General features: G+C 41.2%; 1 protein-coding gene and 1 non-coding gene across 30 annotated transcripts in view; one reads left to right on the plus strand and one right to left on the minus strand.

Annotated features, from left to right (window-relative positions):
- Positions 1–18985, minus strand: part of GLIS3 (GLIS family zinc finger 3) — a 545819-nt gene that overhangs the window by 252809 nt on the left and 274025 nt on the right. The window lies entirely within an intron of this gene.
- LOC112645707 (U6 spliceosomal RNA) lies at positions 9288–9393 on the plus strand. The gene has a single exon (XR_003127206.1). It is a non-coding gene; the product is annotated as a U6 spliceosomal RNA (small nuclear RNA).

The raw sequence follows: 18985 nt of genomic DNA on the forward strand, positions 1-18985 counted from the left end.
CAGGAAAAAAAAAAAAAAAAAATTCCAGGCTATTTGCTAAAACTGTAGCCTTTCAATTGTTAAAGTGATACTCAAACTGTTCAAACATAAAAGAATTTAATGCAAATAAGGTATTCATAGTAAGATGGTTTTCTCACATCCATTTCCACTATAGTTTGGTTTCAGCTTGTCTTTACCTGCTTTGATCCCCTGAAAATAGGGTCAAATTGCTTTTGAAACAAATTCCAAACTTTAAATTTTGCATCAGTGATATTTATAACTTGCAGATACTTTTCCTTTGTATCTTCTCAACTACAGTCAACAAAGGTGGTAAGTGATAAGTATCAGAATTATTCCCTCTTCACAGAAGAAAAGATCGAAGCTCAGAGAGCTTGACCAGCTTAAAGTCCTTGTCAAAGCCAGAGTAAGAAGTTGACTGCCTCGATGCCTGCACTGCGCTTGCATTCCTCAACTCCTGCAACAAGAGCAAACCATAATGAAGACAGAGAAAAAGGGAAGCTACCCAAGCCAGAAATACCTGCAAACCTGGAGCAACTTGTTTCATGGGTGGGGTTTCCCTCTCCAGGGAAGTTCCTTCAACCAGCAGAGGCCCAGCAGCCTTAAAGTCCTCACTCTGTTCCTCTGCATTGGAGACTGAGTTCAGGTCACTATCAGGAAAATAACCTTTATCCCCACACTTGTCTTCAGTGCTGGGAAGGGCCTGGGCTCTGGAGTGATCCAGAGAAAAGTGGGCTGAAATACTAGCTTTACCATTCACAGCCAGGGTCAGCCTCCCATTCCACCTCTAAGAGATAAAACAAAAAACAGAAAAAAAGGGACGCTTGGTGGCTCGACAGTTGAGCATCTGCCTTTGGCTTAGGTCGTGATCCTGGGGTTCTGAGATCAAGTCCCAAATTGGGCTCCTGGTAGGGAGCCTGCTTCTCCCTCTGCCAATGTCTCTGTCCCTCTCTCTGTGTCTCTCCTGAATAAATAAATAAATCTTAAAAAAAAAAAAAAAAAAAGGAAAAAAAGAAACCAAACCACTACCTCAAAAGGTTTCTGTGGTCAGTAAAAACACCCAACACAGTGGGGTGCCTGGGTGGCTCAGCTGGTTAAGTGTCCAACTCTTGGTTTTGGGCCAGGTCATGATCTCAGGGTCATGAGATTGAGCCCCATGTTGGGCTCTGTGCTGCATGTGGAGTCTGCTTAAAATTCTGCCTCTGCTCCCCTTCCCTTGCTCATTTGTTCTCTAAATTAATTAATTAATTAGTTAGTTAATTAAAAACACCCAACACACAAGAGAAATTCAATATGATAGGCAAATATAAACACTGCCTCAAAAAAAAAAAAAACAACACCTAAAAAGGAAAGAAAAGAGAAGAAAAAAAGAAAAAAGGTAGTTATTCAAAAGAGGGGACACTATGAATATTCTCCTCCCTAAAAAATGAAAAATACGCACAGTCACATAAGACTACAAACAACAACCTGTGTGGAAAATACCATTGTAAAATTGTGCAGGAATCTGCTGGCTTGTAAGACCCAATGACTCTGGGTATGCTGGGTATACACAACATGGCTTTATGATTCAGCCAGTGACTGTGTGCTATGATTCCCAAACCATCCTATTCTTTCTTCCAACTCCAAGATGCTTCATCTATTAGTTTACCCATTTATTTTTCCAACATCCTTGCATTCTTGAGCATTTATAAATAAAGGCAAGATCGTGAACAGTGCTGTGTTGAGCTATACTGGAGCTGAAACAAAAGGGAAAACCAGTAATAATGACCTGGTCCTATTTTAAATTTTTATATTTTATCCATAATGGATTTTTGGGGTATTAATATTGATCACTTTAAATATCACACTAAAATATTATGTATCTGGATTAATGAGCTTTTGGCATCCCCTCAGAATTCTGACTCTAATCTTGACTCTAAATGAGACACCTCTCATAGTTGAAACCTGAAATCCCATGGAGTCACCACAGGATGCAATTAAGAGGCATTAAAGATCTATTATGGATGTCCAGGCTGAGAAAGATCAAGTGAGGAACATGCAGCACAAGGCTGGCCAGTAGTGACATCCCAAAACAGACCTTCTGTTGTATCTTTTTTACACTTCACCATCCACCCTTCACACCTCTTTCCCCATAACAGTGTGAGATAGTTCTGTTTGCCATTCACTGCCCCTGTACACATGCAGTCCCACAAATCCACCAGATTTCTACAGGTAGGGTGTTCACCATGCGGTACATGTTCGCAGCCTTGCCCTGCTGGCTCTTGGTCATAAGGGTAGAGTCTGCTCCAAGACCAAGTGGCCACCACAGTTTCCTGAGCTGTGCCTGGGTTACACGAGGGCTTCATATTCAATGCAGTCCAAAACACTCAAATCCCAGAACAGCACTGAGGATCACCATGCTGCATGGGAACACGATTGCCAGACACAAGTGGTATAAACATGATCTGCTTGATTTCTTCTCAAATATTCTAAAGCATCTAGTTCCTCTCTCCCAGGCTTCTCCAGGCAGGGCTTTGCCCCTTCTGTCCTTACCACAGTCAACTCTCTCTACTTTGCAGCACATTACTGCTGTAAGCAAGTAAGCCCCTGGTGGCAGAGGATGTCAGCTGTTACATAAATCAGACTACATTCCCCAGTCTCCCTTGCACCTACATTTGGCCATGTGCCTCCTCCTTTCTAGCCAATGAGGTATGAACGGTAGGGATGTTCCCGTTATCAGACTTCCATGTGTAATCTCCTTTTTTTTCAGCTCCCCATCCGGCTAAATGGAGAGAACACTTCCAGAATAATGGAGCCAAAGCAGATAGAGCCTGGGTCCCCGCAGGAACATATGGAAAGCCCCCAACCAGATGGAAATAAACTAGAAATGAAAAACTAAGCTCATTGAGATTTGGGGGTCTGTTATAGCAACTAGCCTCTCTGGACTAATATACTTCCCCAACTAGACTATCAACTCTTCACTGGCTGGCTCTCTATCTGATGCATCTCTGTATTCTCAACAGTGAGAGCACACAGTGGGTGTGCACTACAATCCTGTGATATTTAGGCATCTCTATTTCCCTCTTGAAGCTATTATAAAAAAGTACCTCCACCACCATTGCCAGTAGAATGACTTATTATGAATTGCTCTCTATCTCTTTATACTGAAAATGAAGGAAATATATTCCTAGAAACCCCTGTTAATTATGATCACTAAATAGAATGATTCATGCTTCTTAAATGCCACTTCATAATCAGCTAATAATCTAAATATAAACAAACATACAAAGGCAAAGGATGGAGTTGGAATGGGAGCCCCAGACACATACTTGAGTTTTCCTCTGGAAAGATTTCTAATGCACTATAGTGTCTTAGGATATGTTTCTGCTCTGTGCATATCACAGTTGACATCTTGTCAAAACCAAGCAAAATAATTGCATCCCCCAAGTAAAAGTATCATGCAGGCAGCAATTTAAATGTGGCACTGCTTATCAGCACCGATTTACTAACATCTTACTGTATATAACCATGCATGGTAGAAGGAAAAGTTATACATCCGTACCAAGATTTAGGCATAAAAACAAAATCCGTTACACTTCCAATTCAAAAGAAGAAAGAACAAAGGAAAAGGGAATAAAATAAGAAGCTTTGTTTCTTCCTCTTAGAAATAAACTTTTTTTTTTTTAAATAAACTTTTAAAGAAATCTAAGTCTGCACACCTCCATTGAGATGAGGGGGACAGGACATAAGCCAGTCTGCTCAGGTCTTGAGGGAGAAGAAAAACAACCTATCTTATGAGGTTATTAAGCTAACACCTCAGCAAGCCGCAGGCATGCTACTCATTTATTACACAAAACCGAAATCTTCTGACAGTCCATAATTATGTGCTGAGAACTCTAATGAATAACTCTGCATCAGAAGGATTCACAAAACTTTGATCAGTGTCCCGAGAGACAGCAGGTCAAGATGAACCTTGAAATCTGATTAACATCACCCATTCCCATCAGCATTCTAAAAACACTGTTTTTAAGCTTTCCATTCTTCACCTGGATATTTTGAAAACATAATTTTGTCAAACATTCTACAGCAATTATAAAAAGTAGCATAAAAAGTCACTTTTGAAACAGACTTAAGATAAAGTTTGTATAATTTCCCATGTGCAATTCTCCATACCTTTTTGATTCTAGGGCCATGATCATAAAAAAGTTATACTGCAGGACTCAATGCTATACTATATTAGATGGGTAACTGGCTATCATTTTGTATCTTGTGCTCTGCAAGTGACCAAGATTTTAGGAGACCTGGGTTTGAAGTGGTAATGTTTATTTTTTTATGATTTTATTTTTATTTGTTTATGAGAGAGACAGAGACAGAGACAGACAGAGAGAGGCAGAGACACAGGCAGAGGGAGAAGCAGGCTCCATGCAGGGAGCCTGATGTGGAACTCGATCCCAGGACTCCAGGATCACACCCTGGGCCGAAGACAGGCACTAAACCACTGAACCACCCAGGGATCCCCTTATTTTTGTTTAAATAGGCATGGAGCTCCATGTGGAGCCCGATGCAGGGCCTAAACTCATGTTCCTGAGGATCAAGACCTGAGCTGAGATCAAGAGTCGTATGCTCAAACCAACTGAGCTACCCAGGCACCCTTGAAGTGGTGATGGTGTTTAAAATGGGCCATCCACACAACCCTTTTCTCTATTCCCTTTGGTTTTAAGACATGAAGCAGGGAACAGAAATCTGATTTAGCTGAAGCTAAATGATCTGGAGAAGGAATAGAACACATGTTGATGGTTTTATCAACAATTTGGTTCAAATGACGGTCGTGTGTGTGTGTGTATGTGTGTGTGCACACAAAATGAAAATACAACTGCCCTGGTCCCTCCTAGTAGGGTTAGAGAAGGAATGGCAAAAACAAAACAACAAAACAAACACCACATGCCACACCCCTAATTATTGCACACAAGGCAGACCTCACTAGTGAATACCCAACTCTTTCCAACGGAGCCCCACAGTCTACCATCTTTACCACAGCCCTCTCGGCACCAGCTACCAAACACGTGGAATTGAAACGCTAAATGAAATCTAGTTTCCAGCTCTGATTCTGTCCTATTACTAATGAATATTTGAAATGGATAAGACATCAGAGTTCCTCAACTCCCCATTTACAGGTAAAGAAAATGAGCAATGGAGATGTTGATTGGCTTTTCAAAAGCCAAAGAGCCAATCCACAGGGATGTTTTAATTGAAATCTTCAGATTTTTGAAAAACTCTTTCTTGGTATGGTATGATTTATACCATTGAAGACATGTACAACAAGGTTCAAGAGTAAAAGGATTTGAGCAAAATTTTCAATGTGTTCTACAATGTGAGCCAAACAAACAAAAATCCACTGCAGGAAGTGTAGGGAGAGCTGTAAATTCACTCTCAGCCTTGAAATTTGGGCAAGATGATTAGTAAAGCTTACTATAGACCCTGTCTCCTGTATCATTTGCCTACATCAACAACTTCTGGTATCACATGCTACTCCACACCAGAATAAGAGACAATACGTGTAGAAATTACCTCTAGAGAAAGACACTACCTCTGCTGCACCTTCTGGGTTCACATCATTTACACCATGGTCACATCTGATCTCCCACCTTTCTCCATGAGGTCAAGGTGGAGCCCCGAGGGGCTGGGGGGCTATTCAAAGTCTGAGGTCAGGTCTTTCAACACAAGACAAACTTTTCCAGTCCCAGTTTAATAATGACTATTCTGTGTTTTTGGCTTAGTAGCATTAAAAACCCCACAAGGAGTCTTCTGGGAGAGAGAAAATGACTATGAAGCCGCCCACACCTCTGATCTATCCTTCTCTCTCTCTCTCTCTCTGTCTGATATATGTATACACATACACACACACACACACACACACACACGCACACCTTCTCTCCCTCTATTCTAAGACTTTCCTCAAACAGAGAAGAGCCCCTGGAATGCACTCCATCTCAGGGTTCTCTGACCGTGAAGAACCCTCGGGAGAAACGTACGTGCACAAAGAGGGAAAAGAGTGGCAAACTGCTAGCGCTATAAAAGCCAGAAGCCTCCAGCAGGTTCTCAGTGGTGGAGGAGAAACAGCCACGGGGAAGGACTTCACACGAGGAGGCGAGGAGGAGCAGCTGGGGCGGAGGTGGAAGTGGGTGACAAAGACATGGAGCCAGAAACAGAGCTGTGAGGAAGAAGGGGGAAAAAAGGCTGAGCAGCCGAAAGCTGGTGGTTAAAATAACTCGTGGTAACAGAGTGTTCTTTGTTACCACACACTGCTCTTTGTTATCACACATTACAGAAAGTTATAAACAACAGAAGCATGCTGTACACTAAAGCTGCTTTTCAAGCTCCGGGCTCTGGTGACCTAACAGACTCCCCGGCTTCCCCCTTGTGTAGATGGATGCCATTTCCAGAACAGCACGTCGGGACTTTGGCCATTACTCTGTACATCTCAGCCGACACACAGGAATCTTCTATGCTATGCAACAGCGCACTCTCTGCAAAGATGCCTTTTGCATCCCCATTGGCGCGGGTCAAGAAGATGCAGGCAGGGTTGGTTGCGTCTGCAAGGAAAAGTGACTGTCGAGTTTTACAAGCAAAGGGATGCGAAACTTACCTGAGGGAATTAAAAAGCCCAGAGAAAATGAGCTCATTTGGGTTTATACATAAAATTAGACACTCCACAGCACCAAGAAAACAGCTTGCCTGCGAAGGCAGTGGACAGACACAGCCCAGGTTGGGCTGGGAACGGACACCCTGTGGTGGCTCTGGAGAACCTTCTCCCTCCCCCTGCCTCCATCACCATCTTCCCTGACTGCCATCCTTCCATCCTGCTCCCACATTTGGCCTCTCATCTACCAACCATGGGGCGCAGAGTGCCCTGAGGAGCATTCTGGTGGGAGAAGGAGAGAGGGAATGCCCAGCCCTACTTCTTCCCGTGATGCCACACTATAGCCAATGGATCCGGTCTGATCACCTCTTCTCCCTCCAACCTCTCCTTCCTCATCACGTCAGTCCTATCTGCCCTCAGGAGTCAACACGGACTTTCTCACTGCCAGAGCTCTCTTTCTCTCAGCCTCCACTCCACTTGACTTCTCAGTTGCTGTGGTCAGACACTTAGGAGTACTTCCTCCTCACTCAGAGTCCCCCCACTCTGCTATTCCAAACCACATCATCAATCACTTTTTCTCTATCACTGAGGGCTTTTGATATGCTTGCCATTTAAGAGCTGATGTTTTCTCAGGGTTGCCTTTTCTTCTCATTTCTTACTCTGCATCCTGAGAATGCTGTTTCTCACTAGACTGCTGGCTCCTTCAGGACAAAGGCTGTGTCAAACTCATCTATGAGTGCCCCTTGGCAGGTGCACAAGTCCATGCTGGGAGCATGCTTGCTCCATGCCTGTCATCATCAGAGCCTGCCATTTGCCCTTCTGTGAGATCACTCAGGTCTGCTTTCTCACCATTCCCACTGCATTGCAGCCTTCTCATTTCATCCTGGCCAGGTTATAGCCGGAGTTATAACCCAACCGATCCCCACACTTCTATCTCCTTCCCTGTCCGTTCCGTCCTTCAGAGGACCACCAAAATTATCTTTTTGAAAGACAGATAAGCATCATATCCCTACTATGATTGTATTCCTTCAACTGCTTCCCTTTGCCCTTGCATGGGATGATACCCAAAGTCTGCAGGATGAGAAATTCGGTGCCCCTAATAGTTTGGTCTCAACCTCCACACATCTCTACCACAACGTATCCTACATCCTAACCCTACTGATATACTCAACCTGTATCTTCAGCCTTCTCTTTGAGTATATGGTTCTACTGGCCAGGAATTTACTTGCCTATCTCTCAGTCCAGGGAGATCTGCAGCCCCAAGTGCCAGCTGGAGGATCATGATCTCTGTGAAGCTGCCCCAGCACCACTCTCAGGCGGTAAGTCATTTATCCCCTCCCTAAGTTACCAGAACACTTGCCCCTTATCTCCATCATATCGCTGAACATGTTATAGTCCAACTTCTATCTTTATGTGTACCAGACAGTGCACTCTAGGAGACCAGAATCCTAGTCTTGGTACTTAACACAGCATCTGTCACATTTGTGGACTGTTTTTGACACTGGATTGAAGTCAATGAAATTTCAAAAGAATCTGTCAGCAACAAATCTTTAACAGTTAACCACACACAGGAAATTATGAAAAGTGGGTGTCTCCAGAGAGGAAAAGTGATGGATTGTGTTAAAAGACAGACACCCTTTCCACTGCATATCCTTTTCGTGAGTTTTAGATTTTTTTACTGCCCATGTGCACTATTTTTCCCCACAGTCTAGGGAGGCGCTACAGTCTGTGCCTGGCACTGCGCACAGTGGGGATTTTGGGCACCGTGGAAAAGCTTCACTAACCAAAGAAATTCTTGAACTTGGTGAAACTTCTGTGTAGATTATCCGAGTATTCCCTCAACTCCCACAGAGCTGTGCTGTTCTTCAGTTGTAGCATTCTGTCCAGCCTGATAACAGAATGATTTATGGACATGTCCTCCCCGCTGGGTCGTTGAGTCCTGAGAAGACAGGGACTCTCCACTCCTCACCTTCACGGACTCTGCAAGCTTCCAATGTAGTGCTCTGCACACCCTTGGCCGTCAACTTGTAACTGTTTAATTGAATTGGACAGACTATGAAGACATGGCAAATTTTCAGATTGAAAAAAAAAAGCAATAGTTATACTAGTTTGCAGCTAATAATCCATGTTAAGTGGAGGGAAAGAAGAGAAAACCTAAAATACTGTTAAGTGATAACAACAATAAATATTCGGTTTACTATTGTCAGACTGAATACAGAGCTAGAATAGCTATAAAAACATCACATATTTTGATGTGTTGTCATTCCTTATTTAGGTTATGGATTCATATATTTTATTCCTTCTGCACTTATCATGGCAAAAAGAGCATTGTCCTTTCACGTGAGAGCCTTGAGTATACACACAGCTACCACTCTACGGAACCACTGTTTGGTAGAAAATGAGAAAAAGTTTTGAGATGAAAGAGGAAAAGGAAAAATGGATTCTGAGATGATAGCCTTATAAATAAAACAGGACAATAATCAGCAATTTCCAGATAGATCTAAAACTTCACTCTCCTGGTGAAAATACTCCAACTAAATCCTTTAGAGCATGCGAAGCAGTTGGCAAGCCCCCCACCGTGAAGAAGAACAGCCCACACAGGATGTGGACTCTGTCCTCACAAAGCCGAATAGACAGTCATACTGACAATCACATTAGAAGTTAGAAAACAATGCTCGCCTTGGCAGCACACACGCTAAAACGGAACAATAGAGAGAAGATTAGCATGGCCCTCACGAAAGGATGGCACATGAAAGTTAGAAAACAAAAGGAAATTTAAGAAAAAAAAAACCCTACTACAACACAGGATTCATACATATGAGATGAATATTCACTGAGCACCAAATACAGAAATACGCAGTATCCATATGTGCCTAGGTGACACAAGAGATATGGATCTGCAGGTCCTAATCATGTCACACAGTCCAAGCCTATTTCCTCCAGGAAGTCTTTCCCTTTCTTCCTCCTTCTTCCTCCTCTCTCTCTCTCTCTGCCCCCCCCACCATACACATGCACGAATACACACACACACACACACACACACACACTTGTTCTCTCTGGCCCCTGAACACACCAGAGATTTATTTGGCCCTGCTTGTCCCGTTTTACCACTGTCCATTTTATGTTATGGTTAGTTACAGCCCTGTAATCAACCAATGAACTTCAGATCACCTGCACAGAGACCCTGCAGCACATTCACTCACTAGGAAACTCTACTAGTTAATGCCACATGAAGCACAGCTCACTGGCTAGACAAAGTCTGGTCACAGCATGGTAGGTCTGGATATGTCCCCTCTCCCCACATGCCCTATAAGAATTCTACTTCTCAAAGGGAGTAAGGATATAGGGTATGGCAAAGAGAAGATAATAAAAGAGAAGTCAGTGGCATATAGATAAATTCTTCTTCTCAGGTCACTTGCAATAATTAATTTATTGACCTGCCTCCTTTTAGAAACAAGTATTAGGTTTTATTTTCCTTTGTAGGCCCTTAGCCCAATTATTTGCATAAAACATATGCTTAATAAATAGTTGGTGATTCAGTTGGTTCATTAAAGGGGAGTTGAAAGGTAAGAAAAAGAAATATTCTCAACTAGTACTCACTGAAATGAGAAATAATAAGGCCAACAAAAGAGAAGGTCAATTCTTCCTTACTTTGCCCATCTTAAGTGTGTCCTGAAGTGATTCAACAAGATGCCTTCACCAAATTTGAAAGGATATTAAAGTTCACAGGATACACAGCAAAGATAAAAATCAACAAAACAAAGACAACCTACTGAATGGAAGAAGATATTTGCAAATTACTTATCTGAGCTGGGATTAATATCCAAAATATATAAAGAACTTACACAACACCAAAAACTAATTTCATTAAAAAACAGAGGACCATAATGAACATTTTTCCAAAAAAAACCATATATAGATGGCCAACAGACAATCACAGAGAAATGCAAATCAAAACCACAATGAGATATCACCTCACACCTGTCAGAATGGCTAAAATCAATAACACAAGAAACAGCAGGTGTTGGTGAAGATGTGGAAAAAAAAGGAACCTTCATGCACTGTTAGTGGGAATGCAAACTGGTGTAGCCACTGTGGAAAACAGGATAGAGGATCCTCAAAAACTTAAAAGTAGAATTACCACATTCCACTACTGGGTATTTACCCAAAAAATACAAAAACATTAATTCAAAAAGATACATGCGGGGTATCTGGGTGTCTCAGATGGTTAAGCATCTGCCTTCAGCTCAGGTCATGATCTCCGGGGTCCTAGAATTGAGCCCCACATTGGGCTCCTGGCTCAGCAAGGAGCCTGCTACTCCTCTCTCTGCTGCTCCCCCAACTTGTTCTCTCCGGGTAAGTCTCAAATGAATAAATAAAATCTTTTTTTAAAAAAGATACCTGCACCCCTATGTTTACTACAGCATTATTTACAATAGCCAAAATATGGAAGCAGCCCAAGTGTCCAATGAGACATGAATAGATAAAGTAGAGGTGGTAAATATATACAATAGGATATCACTCAGCCATAAAAAAGAATGAAATCCTGCCATTTGTAATGACATGGATGGAGCTATACCATATCATGCTCAGGGAAATAAGTTAGTCAGTGAAAGACAAATACCATATGATTTCACTCTTATGTGGAATTTAAGTAACAAAACAAATGAACAAAGGAAAATTGAGAGAAACAAAAAACAGACTCTTAAATACAGAGAACCACCTGGTGGTTACCAGAGGGGAGGAGAGTAGGGGTCTGAGTGAAAGCATTTTAGATTGAATTCACCTCAGTAAATATTGAGTATCAACTATATATAGGGTGTGTTTCCAATGCAGAGAGGAAAGATAAAAAAGACTTGTTCTTTTCCTCAAGGATCTTATAATCTTGTATCGCGTTCCTTGAAAAACTACAGTGCCTTTGACTATGATGCAAAAAAACACGATGAAATGTCACAATATTTATAAAGTCCTATGTTTTTAAAACCACGGTCAAAAGAGATACATTAGTATTCCTTTTGAGAAAGCCCAAGTACTTCACAGCCAAATCCCACACAGCAGCCTGCCAGTCCAAAGGGCCTCACCCTGAAAGGCCTGTCTTCATTCCTCAGAAAGAAAATAAAATAGACAAGTCTTCAGAAGAAGTTACCAATGACTTAATTTTGATAAAACCATCTATATCCATATTGTCCACATTAAAAGAAAAAAAAAGCTGGTGGAAAGGCTTATCCCTCACAACTAACTTTAAACAAAATGTAAATGTTTGCTTTACTTTTATTTTTATGGACTGCTCCCAAAGATTTTGATCTGGGCTCGTTTTTCATGTCTCTTAATAACCAAATATTCATGTCTGCCACCGGTGCAATGCAACAGTTCTATGGGGATGCGTCACTCCATTAAAGAAAGGGGACAGATATCACCTATGAAATAGCTCACTTTAATACATTCAGCTCAAAATTAAAAATGAAAATGCCTGAAGAGTCTAATCTTGAATAGTGCATATTTTTCCCTTCATGAAAGGTTTAAGAGAAAACAAATATATGTATACATGTGTGTCAGTGCCTGTTTGTATCTTTTTTTTTTTTTAAGATTTTATTCACTTATTAATGAGAGATGCAGAGAGAGAGGCAGAGACACAGGCAGAGGGAGAAGCAGGCTCCATGCAGGGAGGCTGATGTGGGACTCGATCCCGGGTCTCCAGGATCGGCCCTGGACTAAAGGCGATGGCAAACCGCTGAGCCACCAGGGCTGCCCAGTGCCTGGTTGTATTTTAAAGATAATACAAAACTATGTATTCCCATCTCAGCTTTAAGAATTCAAGCAACACATGACTACAGGGGAAAGGAAAACAGAGTACTATTTCAAAACTATTGGGGAATTATTGAAGAGGAACATTGCCGAAACCTAAAAATGTTAAAAACACAAAATTAAACTGTCAGGTACCTTCACTAATAAGGGAGTGAAGAGGGAAAAATCCATACTCTTTTGTGATCAAAAGATGCACATTTCTTCTTAGACAAAGTGGCACCTCCCTTTAGGTGTCATGTTTGTGGCCTACGGGGTATTAGATTCAAGAATGTTGCTCTTTGGTCTCCTGTGTCCTGTGTCAGTGGGAGGTGTCCTGTCTGGGCTCCCAGGGGCTTCAGGATACAAACTTCTCATTGCCACCCCATTTAGGTCAGTGTGCCTCTTCCAGAAACAGGCAGGAGGCAGAGCTGTGGCACAGATGATCTACATGGCTGCCTCCTCCCTCCTATGGAGGCCCAGGGCTCTCACCTTCTTCTAGAAAACACTACACTTCTCCTTATTCCTGGTTTCTTGCCTACAACCCACAGCAGATCCAAAACTGTGGTCTTGGCTTAATCAATATTTGATTTAAGACAACCCCTACACTTATTCATATTGAGGAACATTATACTGACTCACATTCAATGAAAACAAAACAAAACAAGCCTTTATTACAGTTTCTGTGGTATGTCCCAGGAGAATTTGTATTTTAACCTTCTTTGGGACTTTAAAAAAAAATTGGGTAGAATCAAGTGAGAACACCCAAGAGTGGAAGGAAAGAAGAAAGCTTCCAAGTCCACTGAAGCTATATTGCTGTCCTGCCTGACACACTCTGGCCACCTGGTCCAGGACACAGAAATCAGGAGAGAGGCATGCGAATGGTTTTAAGGCCAAGGATGCTGGAATCGGGCAAGTTTTGGCTCAAACATTGGCTCAGTCCTGTGACAGCTGCCTCAGCCACTGTGTCCCTCAGCTTCCTCATCTGTAGGATCGTAGGATCTCATCTCCTATAAGACACAGGGAGTAGTGGGCATGGCTCAGCAAGGATTCTTGCTGTGACTGCTGTTGCTGGGGCAGCTGCTACACTACCCCTGCCGGCCTGGTAGAGCCACTGGATTATACTTTCTGTGAAGAGAAACTTCATGCAGAGCACAGTGGTTGTAACCGCAGGCTCTGGAGACTGACTTCAAATCCCAACTTGGCCGTTTTCTGATGTAGGTAAGTTCCTTGAACAATTTATTTAACCTCTCTGTGCCTTAGCTTCCATTTATAAAAAGAGGATAATAATATCTATGGAGTTATTGTGAGTGAAAGTAATATATGTGAAATGTTTGCAAGAGTTGCACATAGTAAGCATTTTTCCACTTAACCTTAGTGTGTCTGTAGTTTTTAAAAAAGTATGATTTAAGGTAATAGGCACACAGATAACCTACGATAAGGCAGACATTTTGTTAAGCTACACATACCCATGCCCACCTGTGTACGTATGCATGTATATTTAATTATCTTCATTTACAGATGACAAAACTGAAGCACAGAGCAGGTAAGCAACAGGTTGAGCAGCAGAGTCATGATTTAAAACCAGGCAGTGCGGCTGCAGAACCCGTGCATTTCATCACTATGCTGTGCTGCCTAAAAAAGTGTTAAAACAATGAATGAATGTTCCTGCTGAAGAAATATAGACAAGAGTCAATGACCTTGACCCTACTGTTTTCAATGAGCAGGGACAGTTCTTGCAAAGTGCACACAAAGGGAGGACAAAGGCATGTGGAGGGCAGAGGAGGGCCGACTCAGTGTTGCCTCTGCAGGCCTGGCAGGGGTTTTCCAGCCAAAGGCGGAACACCAGAGTGGTCTAACGATATAAAAAAGGACACAGGGTTTTGGTCTTCAATCCAAAGCCACTTAGTTTACAGCAAGTTTTAAACTGACAAGGAACAAATGTTTATTATGGGCTTGGCCTTCTATGGTACCATGAGGGATTGTAAATAATCAGGATATTGGTCTTGAGGATATTGCATGTTGGTCTTGAGGAAGCTTCCAGGAGGCCAAGGTATCTTCAACTTCCTTCCTAACTCAGCAGTGAGGCTGATTGTCCACCTACAGCTCTTCCAGACTACAGTGGGTATTAGTGGACTTGATAGTGCTAAACATCCTACAGATGAACTCTAGGCCATTTGAGGTCAAAGAGACATTCATTGGTCACAACAGAACAAACTGACGAGAGGTCATCAATTCAGCAATATCCCTAAGGCTTTACCTCATAAATTCCCACTCCAAAAACCTAGAACTTTAGGTTGACTGTGCATTGAATCAGTATTTTGCTATAGACTAATTCTTGGGAGTGATTCATGGTTTTTCTCATCCTGTTTGAATTCAATTTCCAGTCAATGTCTCAACTTCTGGTCCTTCTAAGTCACCTTTTCAGTGGATTCTTCCCAATAAAGGACTTTAAACAATCTAAAATCTCAGCCAAAAACACCAAGTGATGGACAGAAAGAGATAGGAAAGAAACACAGTAGGGAAGACAGGCTGAAGAATGAAGGAGAAAATCCCAATGGCTCACTGAGTTCTTAAGAAGATGAACATTTTTCATCTACCAGGTTAGCAAATCCTGTGTTCATGCAGCGTGGGAGCAACTGGCACTCTTATACATGGCTAACGAGAGTGCATGTTGGTCCCATCACCTATGGAGTGATGGAAATCTGCCAACAAGTATCCAAATTCAAATGCACATACCCTTTACACAAGTCATTCCCTGGACACAAACCTGGTAAGTGGGTGCCATTGCATGCTATATCAAAAGGACATCCAAACGGTGAGTACTTCTAAATTTCTGAGAGATATGAATGAAAAGGTTTTATGATAACCCCAGGACATAACAATTACACACAGTATAACCTTATCTTAATTAACAAGTTAAAACAAATACGATGTCCAAGGAGATAGAGATCCTATTCGCTGCTGTCCCTTTGGTGACTAGATTGGGAGGTTTGTTTAGGTGGCTGCTGTGTTTTACAGAATTCAAGAGGAAGGCTTACTGGATTACAGGTCAAGCCATACCATAAGAGGACACGGTCTGAGTTTGAGAAAGGGGTGGACACAGGGACTCTAATCTCTCTTTTGCCTAATAATATATGCTCTTAGATAAGACACTTTACTTCTCTGATTTCCTTCATCCATGAATGACAAACACGAACTAGCTGTAAATTTGCTTCACTTTAATGATCCATTTATACTGCAGCTAAACGGAGCTGAACCTCTGTCTGCCCACACAGAAGAAAAACAGAACTAACACGTAAGAAACGGGTTCCTATTAATTGGTTGGCATCATAGTTGTCCATGACAGATGATCCTTGAACAACGCTGGAGGCTAGAGGCACCAACCTCACATGGTTGCAAACCCATGTATAATTTTTGACTCCCCCAAAACTTTACCAAGAGCCTATTGCTGATATGAAGCCTTACCAACAACATAGTCAATTGATACATATTTTGCATGTTAAATGTGTTATACAGTGTATTCTCACAATCAAGTGGGCTAGAGAAAAGAAAATGGTATTAAGAAAATCATAAGAGAAATTATATTTACAGTACTTGACTCTAAAAAATCTGCACATCAGTGGTGCTACAGAGTTCAAACCCATGTTGTTCAAGGGTCAACTGGACTTCTCTTAACCCTGCCAACAACTTCATAAGTTACTATTATCTTACTTTTTACAGTTTATTAAACTGAAGCTCAGAAGAGTTAAGTCATTTTCCGGATTCCAGAGCCAGCAAGAGACAGGGCAAGGAATCAAAATCTGCTGGATTTTACCCCAAATCGAGGTTCTTTGCTCTTTGCTGTATTTTCTCTACATCTGGTAACCCAAACTTAAAGAAAAAAAAGTCAACATCACTGATTTTATCAAACCAGGAAATGCAGCATCTGAATGCAAACCAGGAAGAGAAATATATTTTCAAGGGAAAATAAGGAAAAAGAGTAAAGATAAGTTTGTTCACCAAAGGATTAAATAGATAATTAAAATTAAAAATTTCTCTGAATCACCATAAATGACTTAACATCTATGTTTCTACCTAGTGCTAAAATAACCAGATGACTTGTTGTTAATTGATTCTATTTAGACTAAGGTAAATATGGGTGTTTGGTTCTTTTTTGCCTACCAGTTTTGTTACAAAGACATAGACTGAATCACTCCTATACCTAGTCCAGGAATAGTTCCAACTCAAAGGTCATTTGTATTGTTAACTCATACCAAAAACAAAAGTCACACATTCATCCTATGAATAACTCCAGAACTCTAGGTCCTCAATGGCCCTTTCTTTAATTAAGCCACCATTTATAATTTTTTAAAAGCAGAGTTAAGGGGTATGGGGGGGGAGAGCCGTTAATGTACTTAAATCCATCTAGTGGCTGAAGGACTAAATCAAAAATTAAAGATGAACATAAAACCTGAAACCAGAATATTCGTGGAAGAAAACTTAGATCATAAGCTCCCTGACAGAGGAGTTGGAGATGAGATTTTTTTCAATCTGACATCAAAAGTAAAAGCAACAAAACCAAAAATAAACAAGTGGGAATGCATCAAACTAAAAACAAAAACAAAGAAACTTCTGCACAAACTGAAAAAGCAACCTACTGAATGGGAGAAGATATCTGCAAATGATATATCCAATAAGGAGTTAATATCCAAAATATATAAAGAATGCATACAACTCAACAGCAGAAAATTTCCACAAAAATCTAATTAAAAATGGACAGAAGATCGGAATAGATGTTTTTCCAAAGAAGACAAACAAATGGCCAAGAGGCACATGAAAAGATGCTCAACATCACTCATCAGCTGGGAAATGCAATCAAAACCACAATGAGACATCACCTCACACTTGTTAAAATGGTTAGAATAAAAAAGATAAGAAATACCAAAGCCTGTGGAGAAAAGGGAATCCTATGCGCTATTGGCAGGAGTGTAAACTGGTGCAGCCAATATGGAAAATAGTATGGAAGTTCATTAGAAAATTAAAAATAGAATTACCATATAATCTAGTAATTCTGCTTCTGAGTATTTACCCAAAGAAAATGAAAACCCTAACTCAGAGAAATAAATGCACCCCCACGTCCACTGCAGCATTATTTATAACAACTAAGATATAGAAACAACCTAAGTGTCCATCAATGGATGAATGGATAAGGAAATCGTCTCTCTCTCTCTCTCTCTCTCTCTCTCTCTCTCTCACACACACACACACACACACACAGGAATATTACTCAGCTATAAAAAGAGAGATGAAATCTTCCCATTTGCAACAACATGGATGGACTTTAAGGACATCATGCTAAGTGAATTAAGTCAGACAGAGAAAGACAAATGTGATCTGTCTCATTAAAAAAAAAAAACAAACAAACAACAATAACACCAAAACAAGCTCATGGATACAGAGAACAGATTGGTGGTTGCCAAAGGCTAGAGGTGGGTGTGGAAGAAACAGGTGAAGGGGCTCAAAAAGTTAAATTTAAAAAAAAAGGAAACTATTGCCTAGATATTATCAATTGGCCAAAGTTAAGGGGAAAAATGCCTTGCTGTGGGCTCTGGAAAAATTCAAGCATTACTCAAGTGGAAGCAATCCATTGTTCATAGAGCCTATATTAAGTGTTGGGGGCTTTACATGTATTATCTTTTAGTTCTCACAAGGCCACTTTCATTTTACAAATATAATGAGTCATGGCATAGAGCATAACTGAGATTTATACCCAAGTGTATCTAGCTACAAAGGGTACTCAACCCTGTAGGAATGACCCAGTGGTTAAAACTGTTGCCACTAGAATAAGGTAGAAGTGTAGATAGTAAGATACAAAGTCCAATCTAGCATAAATATGTTTCATTTTGTTTTACATTGAATTACCCAAGTATTAATTCTGACCTCCCTATATCTTCCTTCCCTCTCACGCTTCCACTGGCTTAAGAACAGTATTTTAAAAGTCTTCAAAGAGGGGTACCTGTTTGGCTCAGTTGGTGAAGTGTCTGACTTCAGCTCAGGTCATGATCCCGGGGTCCTGGGATTGAGCCTTGCATTGGGCTCCCTGTTCAGCGGGGAGCCTGCTCCACCCTCCTGCTTGTGCTCTCTCATGTTCTCTCTCTCTCAAATAAATAAATAAAATATTTTTAAAAATAAAATAAAATCTTCAAAGAAAAAATGGTTTTAAAAATCTTCAAAGAACAGGGAGAGGAGGGAGATAGGGAAGCAAGGAGGCAGCTATCATAGGGGGACCTTAACTGCATATTACTAACTGTCCTGTATGATCCCACTTCTATGACACTCTGGAAAAGGCAAAACTATGGAGTCAATAGGATCAGTAGGTGCCAGGGGTTTGGAGGGCGGAAAGATGAATAGAGCACAGGCTGTTCAGAGCAGTGGAACTATTTTGTATGGTAGGAGAAGGGTGGATACATGTCATTGTACATGTGTCCAAGTCCACAGCATGTACAACACCAAGAGTGAACCATAATGTAAATTCTGGACTTAGAAAGATTACAATGCGTCCATACAGTTACAAGTGGCAGATTGTGTGTGTGGAGGCAGGGTGTA

This window comes from Canis lupus, chromosome 1 (assembly GCF_003254725.2).
Source record: "Canis lupus dingo isolate Sandy chromosome 1, ASM325472v2, whole genome shotgun sequence".
In the NCBI taxonomy this organism is placed as follows: Eukaryota; Metazoa; Chordata; class Mammalia; order Carnivora; family Canidae; genus Canis; species Canis lupus.